We start from the raw sequence: 12,647 nt of genomic DNA on the forward strand, positions 1-12,647 counted from the left end.
AAGAAAGAGAAAGGGAGATACAGATCGGGGGAAAAGAAAAGGAGAGAGAAGAAAGAATAGCCCTATCAGAACAAAAAGAAAGAGGAAAGTCAAAAAGAGAGAGAGCTTGAACTTTAGAAAATGGTTATGAAACATGACAGTCAGTTAAAATTGGCAGACGTGAAGGGAAACTACAGTTTGAGGATAGTGAGAAAGAGCGTTAAAATCGAAGGCTTTGTGGGAATCTATTTAAATATGTCCAAACATTGCCAAGGTTTGACGAGAAGGATGTGGAAGCCTTTGTCATTTCATTTGAGAAGGTGACTAAGAAAATGAAATGGCCACAGGACATGTGGGTATTACTGATTCAAACAAAGCTGGTAGGTCGGGCTAGTGAAGTGTTTGCATCACTACCGGAGGAGGTATTTGAGTCGTGTGAGGAGGTGAAAATATCCATCTTGGGTGCATATGAACTAGTGCCTGAAGCCTACAGACAAAGGTTTAGAAATTTCAAGAAATAATTTGGTCAAACATACATGGAGTTTGAAAGGCTCAAATAGAGTAATTTTGAGAGGTGGATAAGAACTTTGAAAATAGATCAAACGTATGAAGCTCTCAGAGAAATTATCTTTTTGGAGGAGTTTCAAAATTCAATTCCTGATGTAGTGAGAACTCGTGTGAAGAGCAGAGGGTTAAAACTGCAAGATTAGCAGCAGAAATGGCAGATGATTATGAATTAGTTCATAAATCAAAGCTTGGTTTCCGACATCAGTTTCAGCCTGTGAGGGACAGAAACTGGGGACATGAGAAATACTCGAGTGGTAAAGGTAAGGGTGGTCTGATGGGAGATAATAAGGAGAGTGCACCTCAGATTAAAAAAGGAATCCAGGAGGGTGGAAGAGACATGAAAAGTTTCAAATGTTTTCACTGTAATAAACTGGGCCATGTAAATTCACAGTGTTGGTTGTTGAAGAAAAGCACAAGGAAGGTTGATATGGTAAAACAGGATAAGACAGTGAGGTTTGTTAAAGTGGTCAAGGAAAGTCCAAGTGAAGCGACGGAGGTGCAAAATATTGCACAACTTGATCAAGAGGTGATTGATAAGAAGGTGCCAGATCTCTTTAAAGAATGTACTTGTGTGCGTAAAGTTTACTCATGTGTATCAGGAGGAGAAGGTAAAGAAGTCACAATTTTAAGAGATGCAGGAGTTATGTAGTTTGGGAAGAATGTTGTCAGAAAAGATGGCAATATGTGGAATTCCGGGTGAGAGGTGTAGTGTTCAATTATATAAGGTAAGTTTGGAAAGTCCAGTGAAGAGTGCGGAAGTGGTAGTAGGAGTAATAGAGAAGCTATCTTGTCCAGTACAGTTCATCTTGGGTAACGATATAGCTGGATCGCAGGTGGGAGTGATGCCTACGGTGGTTGATGAGTCAGTGGAAAATCAGACAACTGAAGTGTTGAAGGGCAAATATCCAGGGATTTTCCGGATTGTGTAGTAACAAGGTCGCAAAGTCATAGGTTAAAGCAAGAGGAGAAATCAGAGACTGAAGATAAAGTTGAAGTGCAGTTGTCAGAATCGATTTCTGATCAGATGGTTGGAAAAGAACAAGAACAGGTGGAGGATGAGGGGGATATTTGCAGTTCAGGAAAATTGGCTGAGCTGATGGTTTATTTTTTTTTCTTGGTGGGAGATGTCATGTGAGAGTATCTTTAAGAAATGGATGTTTATAAATGGGTGTGTATATAATTATCTGTAGTGAGAGTACCTTTAAGAAATGGGTTTTTACTACTGCAGTGATGTCAGAGTGGGTGGAGCTGGGCTGTCAGTCAGCTTTTTACTTTGTTTTTGAGCAGGCTGCAGGGTGTGTTTTAGTTTCGTTTTCAGAGCTGGATAGCTGTAGTCACAGTCAAAAGGTGTATGAATATCTCTGTAATCTAAAGACTGTAAATTGATTCTGGTGATTTAAAACTAATAACAGTAGTAACTTTAACCTGATGTGCTTCTGATAAAGGTTTTGTTTTTTAAGTCGTATGGATGTTAAAAAGGAAAGCTTAAAGGTTTACTTAGTGTTGTAGTTTTTGGGGGTTGATTTGAATTAATGCTAAGATGTTCATTATGTTTTTAAAATGTTAACTTGAGCTCATGGAATAAACATTGTTTTGTTTTAAAAAATACTTTTCCATTTCCGCTGTACTACACCTGTAGACTGGGCCGTGTGCTCCCCATACCACAATCTATTAAAAGTTGTGGGTCAGGTGAACTCCATGATACACTTTGGGGTTCTCTAAACCCTGGCCCATAACTCGACGGTCAAGGTGGCAGAGGCACTGGCTGCCATGCAGACGGAGTTCAATGGGATGGGAAGAGACTGGAGGCCCAGGGGAAAAAGATCCAAGAACTCAAAAAGGCATCGACGGATCATCTCCCCGGAGGCCGAGGTAAAGAGGTTGGTTGCAACCCAAGGGACACTGAAAGGGAATGTTGAGAACCAATCCAGGCCACAAAACATTTGAATAATGGGCCTGCCAGAGGGAATTGAGGCCAGCGACCCAACCGACTCCGTGGCCCAGATGCTGGGCAACTTGGTTGGAACGGACAACTTCCCCAAGCCACCGGAGATCGACAGGACACATAGGTTGTTCCAGCCAAAGCCCAAGGCCAGGGAGCAGTCAAGGGTGATAATAGTCAAGCTGCACAGATACCAGGACCAGGAGAGGATCCTGCGTTGGGCTCAGCAGACAAAGGCAAGCAGTTACAAGGGACACAGGCTAAGAGTGCCACGACATTAAGACGGAACTGGTAAAACGCAGGCCCAAGTTCAACCACGTGGCCCTGTACAAAAACAATGTTGAATTTGGGGTGTTATTCCCAGCCAGTCTCTGGGTGACATACCAGAATAAGGAATGTTATTTTACCACTCCAGCAGAGTTCATCCGTACGAATGGACTGGACAAAAAGCACACGAGGCAGTGGTGAAGGAAACTCAGAAAAAAAGTGATGGAAATGGACAATTTTGCTTGGGACTGCACTGCCTCTCAATGCGTAAGGGAACTAGCTCATAGGAAGGAAGGGGCAAGGCAGCAGAGCGCAGGGGAGGTTGAGGAGGAGACATAGGACAACGGGTCAGGCGTAGGAGGGGTCAGAGCAACCCTGGGAGGGAGCCCACTACACTAGCGGAGAAAGCTAGCGCCAAGAAGCATAAGAGAGGGGGTTCCACGGGGCATCTCCCAGCAGGGAGAAACCACCTAGCCAGGGGGGAGAAAGGATGGGGGTGGGAAGGGCTCTAGACTGGCTTCAGCGGGTCAGATTCGGGAAGATGAAACAAGATGGCACAATAAGCAGCCACTTTGGTGGGTCCCTAAACAAAGGGAAACCCTGGAGTGCAGGGGCTCACCCACGTGGCATACACACCATTGCCACTTCGAGGTTCTAGCTCTTCTGCCACCACTATTGAAAATTTGCAGGTTCTGTAGTTGGCCATGGCTCATGATCATGACAATGGGGTCCTTGTCTATGCCTGGAGCGGCTTGAAACAGGGCAGGGATGACCACACCCTGAAGAATTGATTCATATTAATTGTAGCATTTCAAAAGGGAGGATCATTGGATTTATATTTCCCCACATTGGTAATGAATTAAACTGTAGTTCCCTGGAGAGAACATTTTATTTTAATGCACAATATTCCAAACATTGCCAATTCTGTATTCAGACAAAGTGAAAGACTAAAATTCTGAATGAGTGAGTATAAGAAATCTGGAACTGGAGAGCAGGATAGTTAAACCCTGAGAAGCTGACAGTAGATCAAAAGCCAGAAAGAGGCAACCAACCTTGGGAGTCCAAAATATGAGAGCACGTCAGTCAATATCCCAAAATGAGCTATTTAATAATTTCAAGAGTGACCTAAATTCCTCGGGATGGATTTTTGTTGAGGGGTTGGGAAGACTGAGTCAGAGGGGTAAAGAGCTTTGGGGCAGATTGGAAGATTTGACCGTAGGAGAATCCAAATAATGGATAGATTGAAACCCGGGAGGGATTTAAATAATTGCATGAGGATTCTAAACATGATACATGAGGACCGGGAGCCAACGTAGTGAACAAGGATTTAGTGGACAGGTCAGCAGGACTTGTTGTGGGACACGATAGAAGCGTCAGTTGGGAAAGCTGTAGTTGAGATTTGCGAGAAGAGCATTGGGGTGGTAAGAGAAGTTGGACATGATGCAGTAAATGGAAGGGACAAAACGGTTAATTTTCTGATGATGGAGCAATGTTGGCAGTTCCGAAAGGGAAATGAATGACGATTGGGGAGAATCATTGCTAATGTCAGCTTGCATGGAGGTCTAGAATGGCAGGTCAGCAGTCAGCAGTTGGGCGATAAAAGGATTAAGGAAACAGGAGGTGCAAGAGCTCTTATAATTCACTCGGAAAGGCCATGAGGAGAAACTACAGCTTCTCATTGTGAGTTATCGATTCTGAATAAGCTAAAGATGCAGAATTCCTTCTTTACTATTGATAGCGTAAAAAAGTAATAGATCAGTAACTAAATATGAGATATAAATTCTGATATTTGCAATTGTATAGAAATTTTCTTAAGAAAAAGTGACTGAATTATAAATAGTCATTTGAACTTCTGGAATGTTTGTAGTAATGTCTAATGCACTTTTTAGCACATTATTGGGTCTGTGTAGCAACTAGTAACAAACAGCATGTGCTTAATTGTCAATCGAAAGGTTTCTAAACCAAGGTTTTGGGCTGGATTCTCTTGTCAGTCGACTCCGGAACCCCGATTGGGCAGCCAATTGCGCGTCAGCTGACAATCGACTTTGGCACCGAACGGGCACCCAGCAGAATGCCATGCTCCAGCGCCTCAATAGTGGCATGAATGCATTCAACATCACGCGCCGACATGGGCATGCAAATTGCATGGTAGCATCTCATTAATGGGCCAAAATCTATAGTCTCCGGCATTCTGCAATGCTTTGCCTTCGCTAGGGAGAAGGGACGATGGCGAAATTCACTTGTGGGATTTAAAAACGGGGATTGGCTGTCATGGCCAATCAGGGAGTGAGAAAAGGGAAGTAAAATGTTCAAAGGTGCAATGGCGGGCTGCCAGTTGTACCATTGGCTGTCGGAGCATCTGCAGTGAGCAACCAGGAGAAGGGTCCTGGGGTGGGGGAGACTTGTGTGTTGCAGTGGGTGAGGTCCTGTTGCCCTCGGGGGAGGGGGGGGGGGGTTGCAGAGGTGGTGCCAGGGACATGGAGGTGGTGACTCAGTACGCTTGGCCAGGGGGTTGCCCATCGTGGGCCAGCACTGCCTGCCGGTCTGCCTGCTGGGGGACTGCATGAGGATGGTGAGGAGGGGGGCCTGGGGGAGGTGGGCACGTGGGAGTGGGGAGGGGGGCTGGGGGAAGTGGACGGGGGCATATGGGACAGGCTGGTGTCAGGGATTTATGGTGGTGGTGCCTCACTCTGGTCACTCTGAGACGGTCATGTAACTTCTTCCGGCACTGCTTCCCAGTCCTGGCGGTGGGGCTCACTGACTTTGCCACCTGCTCCCAGGCCCAGTTAATGTAGATGGATAGCAGCCTCCATCCCATCCCGGGGAACAGGTCTTCCACGATATCAGCAATATCTCCAACTCTGCATTGGCGAATATCGGGGCCGCTCTAAGAGGTGGCATCACCTTGGCTGGAATGGGAGTGGAGTGCTTACATGTAGCTTAAACTTGTCAGGCTCTCGAGTGCCAATTCTGGCCGCCGCAAATCCGATATTGGCGTCTGTTCGAATCGCACTAGTTCCTCGTGGCACACGGGCTGACTAATTTGCATGTCCTAAATTGCCACGGCCGTCGCACCCCCTTCATAGAAGTCCCGGCGTCAGCCCTTAGTCTCTGAAACGGAGAATCCAGCCCTTTGTCTGCTAGTTGGACATTTATGAATAGCAGAATTGGCATGATTAGATTTAATTATTGGTATTCTGTGAATTCTTTAATATCATGTCTTACACCAACATACTTCAAAAATATCAGACTTCCCAATATATCTCAGTTGCTAAGTATATATGATTATTGTATGAAAAGACTTGGTGCAGGCATAGGTTAGTGTATTTATGTAGAACATACGTTTTCAAATTGGGGATTTCAAAGTCCCCGTGTTCATCAGAGTTTTGTATTTTTGTATTATTTTATGATTTACTAGCACATTATTCATTTGCATTGTGAAACGAAAAACACATTTTTAACTGTAATTTTCTGAACTGACTTGATGCTGCCTTCTGGAAGTTGGGAAAATGGGTCTCAGGTGTTGAAAAGTTTTAAACAATTGGAAGGATTAGATGCCTGGAATCCGTTTAGCTAATAAAGTACACTTTGATATCCAAGGTACTCAATTTTAATAATATTACAAAAATTCTGTGGTTAATGTTTACCTTGTTACTGCATCACTTTTGCACGTAGTTGAAGACCCTATCTAGAAAAGACCAATATATGTAATTTCCAATATCTACTAATATAACTCCCACCAGTAATATCTACGACTCAAAGGAAATTATGTCAGGTAACTAAATTCAGCATTGCCAGATAAAAGACATTGGTCAAAGTTTGCCTGCATCTCTATGAATTCTTAGAGGATGTTATCAATCGTAAGTGTTCAGGACAAAATTTGTTCATTCAAATGAGCCACAATCTCATTCTGAGGCAAATTTTGGCATATTCTTGTTATTAATTACTCAACATAATGTTTGCTGAATGTCAGAAATTGGTATACGTATTGTAGTTTATGCCTGTTGCAGTAAGACTTTTTAAAAAGTCTGAGTTCAAGTATATATTTGTTGCAGTAATGTTATTAAAAAACCTAGGCTAAAGTCCAGATTGTACGTCTACTAAATTTTTAATGAAGAGGCCATAAAGGGTGATATTATGATTCATTTTAACCATTTACTTGTTTACAGAGATGCCTAATGCATATGATTGCTGGAGATAATTTATGGGGGAGTGGTATTTTGTCCTAGCTAAGCAGCTCATGGAGCATAGTGGGATACAGATGATGTAATTAATGGGAGGAGCCAGGTCTGCCTGTGGGTATGCAGTTCAATATAGATTTTGGAGTCTGCTCGCAGTTTTTATGTGAAACAGCAGCTTTGCCAAATGCTGTCAAGTTGAGCAGGATCTTCTGACAAGACAGAAGGATTTTCAGTTTGTTCTTGAACGTTCCCTCCCCAAAACGTCTACAGATAAGCAAGTAATGTTGTTCTGTTAACTTTATTTATGTTTGAACTGTATTAGGGTTGCTTGGTTGGAATATTTATAGTGAAGGTGTGTGGCATAAGTTGAATTTTTTTCCCTTGTGTTTCATAACTGATAATTGTGAAGCTATTTTCTTTTATGTTAATGTGATTAATTTTGTGTTTAAATTAAAGTTTAATTGGTCAGAGACATCACTCCTCGGGTGAAGTATTCTTTCCTCACAGCTTTACAAATGTAAAAAAAAAGTTTGAGGTTCCAGTCTCATATCTTAACAATTTACACGGTTGCCCAGTTGCTTGACAGCTCCAGGGTCCCAAGTTCAATTCCCGGCTTGGGTCCTTGTCTGTGCAGCGTCTGCACGTTCTCCCCGTGTCTGTGTGGGTTTCCCCCGTGTGCTTCTGTTTCCTCCCACAGTCCAAAGATGTGCAGGTTGGATGGATTGGCCATGATAAATTGCCCTTGGTGTCCAAAAAGATTAGGTGGGGTTACTGGGTTGCGGGGATGGGGTGGAGGTGTGGGCATGGGTGGGATGCTCTTTCCAAGGGCTGGTGCAGACTCGCTGGGCTGAATGGCCTCCTTCTGCACTGTAAATTCTCTGAAATGTGGGTGTCTGGTCCGGGATCTTATGAAATGACTGATTCCTGGGCTGGCAGTACTGACATATGAGGGGAGATTGAATTGGTTAGGGTTGTATTCGCTGGAGTTCAAAATAATGAGGGGGGTTCTCATAGAAACCTATAAAATTCTAATGGGACGAGACAGGGTAGATGCAGGAAGGATGAACCCAATGATGTGTGTGTCCCGAACCAGAGATCACAGTCTGAGGATACGAGGTAGACCATTTAGGACAGAGATTAGGAGAAATGTCTTCACCCAGAGAGTGGTCGACCTGTGGAATTTGTTGCCACTGGAAGTAGTTGAGACAAAAGCATTGTGTGTTTTCAAGAAGCAGTTAGATATAGCACTTGGGGCGAAGGGAATCAAAGGATATGGGGGTAAAGCGGGATTAGGCTATTGAGTTGGATGATCAGCCATGATCATAATGAATGGAGGAGCAGGTTTGAAGGGTCGAATGGCCTCCTCCTGCTCCTGTTTTCTATGTTTCTATGATATTCAATGGTGTAAAATAAATCATCCATGGTCTCTTTCAGCAATGTAATATCAGACCAGTTCTTAAGTGAAGTTGAATAATAAATATCTGATATTTATTATCACTACAATTTGATATGCTTGCTTTTGATTTGTTAAGCTTTTCAAAGCCACCAGATGCTAAGAGAGCTGGAAAAATAATTTATGTGGCATACCTACTCACGGACATACTGCATTCCCACATTGGGTGTTCCACTTAACCATGACATTTAATTTCACCCAAGGAAGTACTGTAATGAAATAGTTTATTAGGTAGCTCCACAAAGATGAATTGTAACAGGGCAGGTTTAGAATCTTCCCATATTCTCAAGGTAGCCTTCAAATTGACTTCTGATAAAAAGAGAAGCTGCTGTTCCCATTGGTTCATGAGCAATGGTGCTGCATCCATAATGTTACATCAAGTATTAAGATGAAATCCATGAATATTGCATGTCAGCTTGTTCGCCTCAAAACTCTTTGTAAATTCTAAGTCTGTGAATGGAATATTTTAGATATTTAAACAATAAGAATATGAGAGGTCATTCATGTCACTAATGAATTTTTTTGAGAGCTATTGAGCAGAAAGCAGCTGACTTCTATAATAATCATGATACATTGAGGTGTCTTGCGATTGGTGAAACAGTTCACCTCTCTGACCTGCCTGTCCAGCTGTTGTCTGGATCAATTATTGGTGGAATTTAGCTTTTCTATGAGCTGCACTGCACTGCTTACTGATGAACAACTTTAATGAGCCTGAGTGAATGCAGATTGATGAAGGTTAAGTAGATACAAATGTTCTCTTTGCACATTTGTCTTCACCATTTCGGATCCAGGCATCATGTCCTAATGAGATCATGCAAACAAGTACTGCTGATTGACAGTTTTTGATTTAGTAATGAAAATGTCGAATAATGCAGTGTTCCGTGTTTCTAACTAAATAATTGGGTTAATACGGTAGCAGTACTACTGACCTTGGATGTATTGGTGAATTGCAGCTGCACAATTGTTTCAGAAGCTACAGTGGGCTTTTATTAATAGTATTTCAAAATTTGTTGCTGACAGTGTACAAACAAAAATGTGAATTGTTCCTGTTAATTTCTCCAAAATCTTCATATTTTCTATTCGCCTCTTAATATTGTACATGTTGCTGATTATGCAAATTTCATAGAAGTAAAGCAAACCACTGATTAATGATGTCATTCATCATTTATCAACTAGACACCATTGGAAGTTTTTGAACTCGGACAAAAACCTCCCGTGTTTTCTCTCTTTTAAAAATATCTGGTTTGCAAACAGAATAAGGATGTCGTTCTTATTTGTAAATCAGAATATTTAAGTATATTAATAGTGTCTATGATCTAGAAATACATTTGCCTGCAACAAGATTTCACTTTGTGTTGACTGTCCTGATGATACAGGGAATGGGAGGGAATTGGACACAACTCGGCCAGCACTCTGACTGGAATGTGCAGTTTGACAGGTAGTGGCAGTCAGCCTATATAGACAGGTGCACACTCTATTAGTATCAGAACAAAACAGCAAAAAAAACAGGCCAGAATAAAAATAGGAAGTGCTCAGTAGGTCTGGCAGAATCTGAGAGAGTGTGAGGAAAATTAGCGTTTCAATATTTTTTTTTCAATATCACTGACTTATTGCCATATACCAGAAAACATGTTTGTGTGAGTGGTTTAGTTGAATTGGAAACGGTAGACTGAAAAGGAAAAAGGAGTCAGTAAAGTAGTTTGAAATGGTAATGAACAGTGAGCCAGGAGAACATGAATACAAATTTACACAAGGCAAATAAAATAAATGGTTTAAAATTGGTTGTTGTATTTCAAAAGGAACATATACAATTGGAAGATTGTAAATTCATGAGGCAAAATAGTTTACTTTGAAAATGCAATAGCCATAAAGTAATAAAGGTTGATCAATTCTGGGGGAAAAAGAACTTCTAAAGGATTGTACAAACAGCAGAGTGTAAGATAGGTAGCAGGGTAGCATGGTGGTTAGCATAAATGCTTCACAGCTCCAGGGTCCCAGGTTCGATTCCCGGCTGGGTCACTGTCTGTGTGGAGTCTGCACGTCCTCCCCCTGTGTGCGTGGGTTTCCTCCGGGTGCTCCGGTTTCCTCCCACAGTCCAAAGATGTGCGGGTTAGGTGGATTGGCCATGCTAAATTGCCCGTAGTGTCCTAATTAAAGTAAGGTTAAGGGGGGGGTTGTTGGGTTACGGGTATAGGGTGGATACGTGGGTTTGAGTAGGGTGATCATGGCTCGGCACAACATTGAGGGCCGAAGGGCCTGTTCTGTGCTGTACTGTTCTATCTATCTATCTATCAAAGGGAAACACAGATTTAAGGAAACATTGAGGAATGTGTTGGGGTGGTGACTATGAGATCTCAAACAAGGCAGTGTGTTTTGAAACCAGACCTCTGAACACCAGTATTCTGCCACCCTCAAGAGAGCACTCTTTGTAATATATATATATATATATATATATATATATATATAAATGACTTGGATGAAAACATAGCGGGGCTGATTAGCAAATTTGCGGATAAAAGTAAGATTGCAGGAGTTGCGGATATTGATGAAGATTGTCAGAGAATACAGCAGGATATTGATAGGTTGCAACATTGGTCAGAGAAATGGCAGGTGGAATTTAACCCGGACAAATGCGAGGTGAGGCATTTTGGTAGATCCAATTCAGGTGGGAGCTATAAAATAAATGGCAGAACCATCAGAAGCATAGAGACTCAGAAAGATCTGGGCGTGCAGGTCCACAGATCCTTAAATGGCAGCACAAGTGGAAATAGTGGTAAAGAAAACATATGGCATGCTTGCCTTTATAGGACCGGGTATCAAGTATAAAAGCTTGAAAATTATCTTACAGTTATATAGAACTTTGGTTAGGCCACATTTGGAATACTGTGTCCAATTCACCGCACTACCAGAAGGACGTAGAGGCTTTGGAGAGAGTGCAGAAAAGGTTCACCAAGATGTTGCCTGGTATGGAGGTTATTACCTATGAGGAGAGAGGCTGAGGGGGCGACCTGATAGAAATTAGACGTTAGCAACCTTTAAGACTTATCTGGATAGGCACATGAACAGATGGGGTATAGAAGGATACAGGTGGTTAGTCCGGATAGGACACGTGATCAGTGCAGGCTTGGAAGGCCGAAAGGCCTGTTCCTGTGCTGTATTGTTCATTGTTCTCAGAGTTGCAGTGCAGTGTGTCACAATGTGTGGGGAATTTGCCAAAATCTCTTAAAACCTGTTGCCATCAAAAGGGGGTTGAGCTCTGAGTTTATTTGAGCCAAAGTCTTTAAGGAAATGTTTGAAAAGTATTGTTAACTGTATGAAGATTTTCTTGTGTTTTCAGTGTTATTTTCTTTTTTCTTTATTTAAAAAATATTGAACTGTAATGCATAAAATAAGCACAATTGTTCTGAAAGTTATTTGTCCTGATTTCAGAAAACTCAGAATACACAATTTGCAAAATAGTTGGGAAAGCTGACTCAAGTTTCCCTTTGGGATTTGAGCTGTTTAGCATTTGTCATGACGAGGGAGAAATTTGAAATTTTACAGCCGCCGGGTGGCAGGCTTGAGGGGTGGACATCCAAAAAATAGTGCAAACCACATTTAGACAATGCCCTGATACATTGCCGCCACCAGGAAGTTCCCTAGGATGCAAATCAACTGCCTGCTGTACACAGGTGGATAGCTTTTTCAAATCATCAAGGCCTCAGCTGGGATGATTTTTTTCATGCTTACTGCATTTTGCCAGTGGCAGCCACATGGGGACACCAACAATTTGATGAAGATGGCACCCATGTGTCAGACTGGTGTAGTCAACGGAACCAGAGGTCCCATGTCCCATTAGTAGGTTCACAGGAAGGAAAGACTGCCTGGTGGCCCCAATGTTTCCCCAGCACCCACCTCTTTCAGTGGCATTGTCAGAGTTCTGAGGACTACTAACTCCGTGATTGAGCTGACATCATCGGGAGCCTGCTCGCCATTGTTTTTTTATTTGAAAATATTTTCTTGAAGACCCCTACTACTGACGTTCAATTTTCCTTGAAGAAGTCGATGAACGGCTGCCACCTCTGGGCAAACCCCTGAATTGATCCTCTCAAGGCGAACTTAATCTTTTCCAGCCTGAGAAACCCTGCCATGTCACTGACCCACACTCCTGACTTTGGAGGCTCCGAATCCCTGCATCCCAGCAAAATCCGTCTCCGGGCCACCAGGGAGAAGGCCAGAATATCGCGCCCCCCCCCCCCAAAGATCTTCCGACACCCCA

At 42.6% G+C, this 12,647-nt stretch overlaps 1 protein-coding gene across 4 annotated transcripts in view; it reads left to right on the forward strand.

Moving 5' to 3' along the window:
- Positions 1–12,647, forward strand: part of LOC119977295 (protein diaphanous homolog 3-like) — a 729,004-nt gene that overhangs the window by 351,895 nt on the left and 364,462 nt on the right. The window lies entirely within an intron of this gene.

This window comes from Scyliorhinus canicula, chromosome 14, assembly GCF_902713615.1.
Source record: "Scyliorhinus canicula chromosome 14, sScyCan1.1, whole genome shotgun sequence".
NCBI classification, from domain to species: domain Eukaryota; kingdom Metazoa; phylum Chordata; class Chondrichthyes; order Carcharhiniformes; family Scyliorhinidae; genus Scyliorhinus; species Scyliorhinus canicula.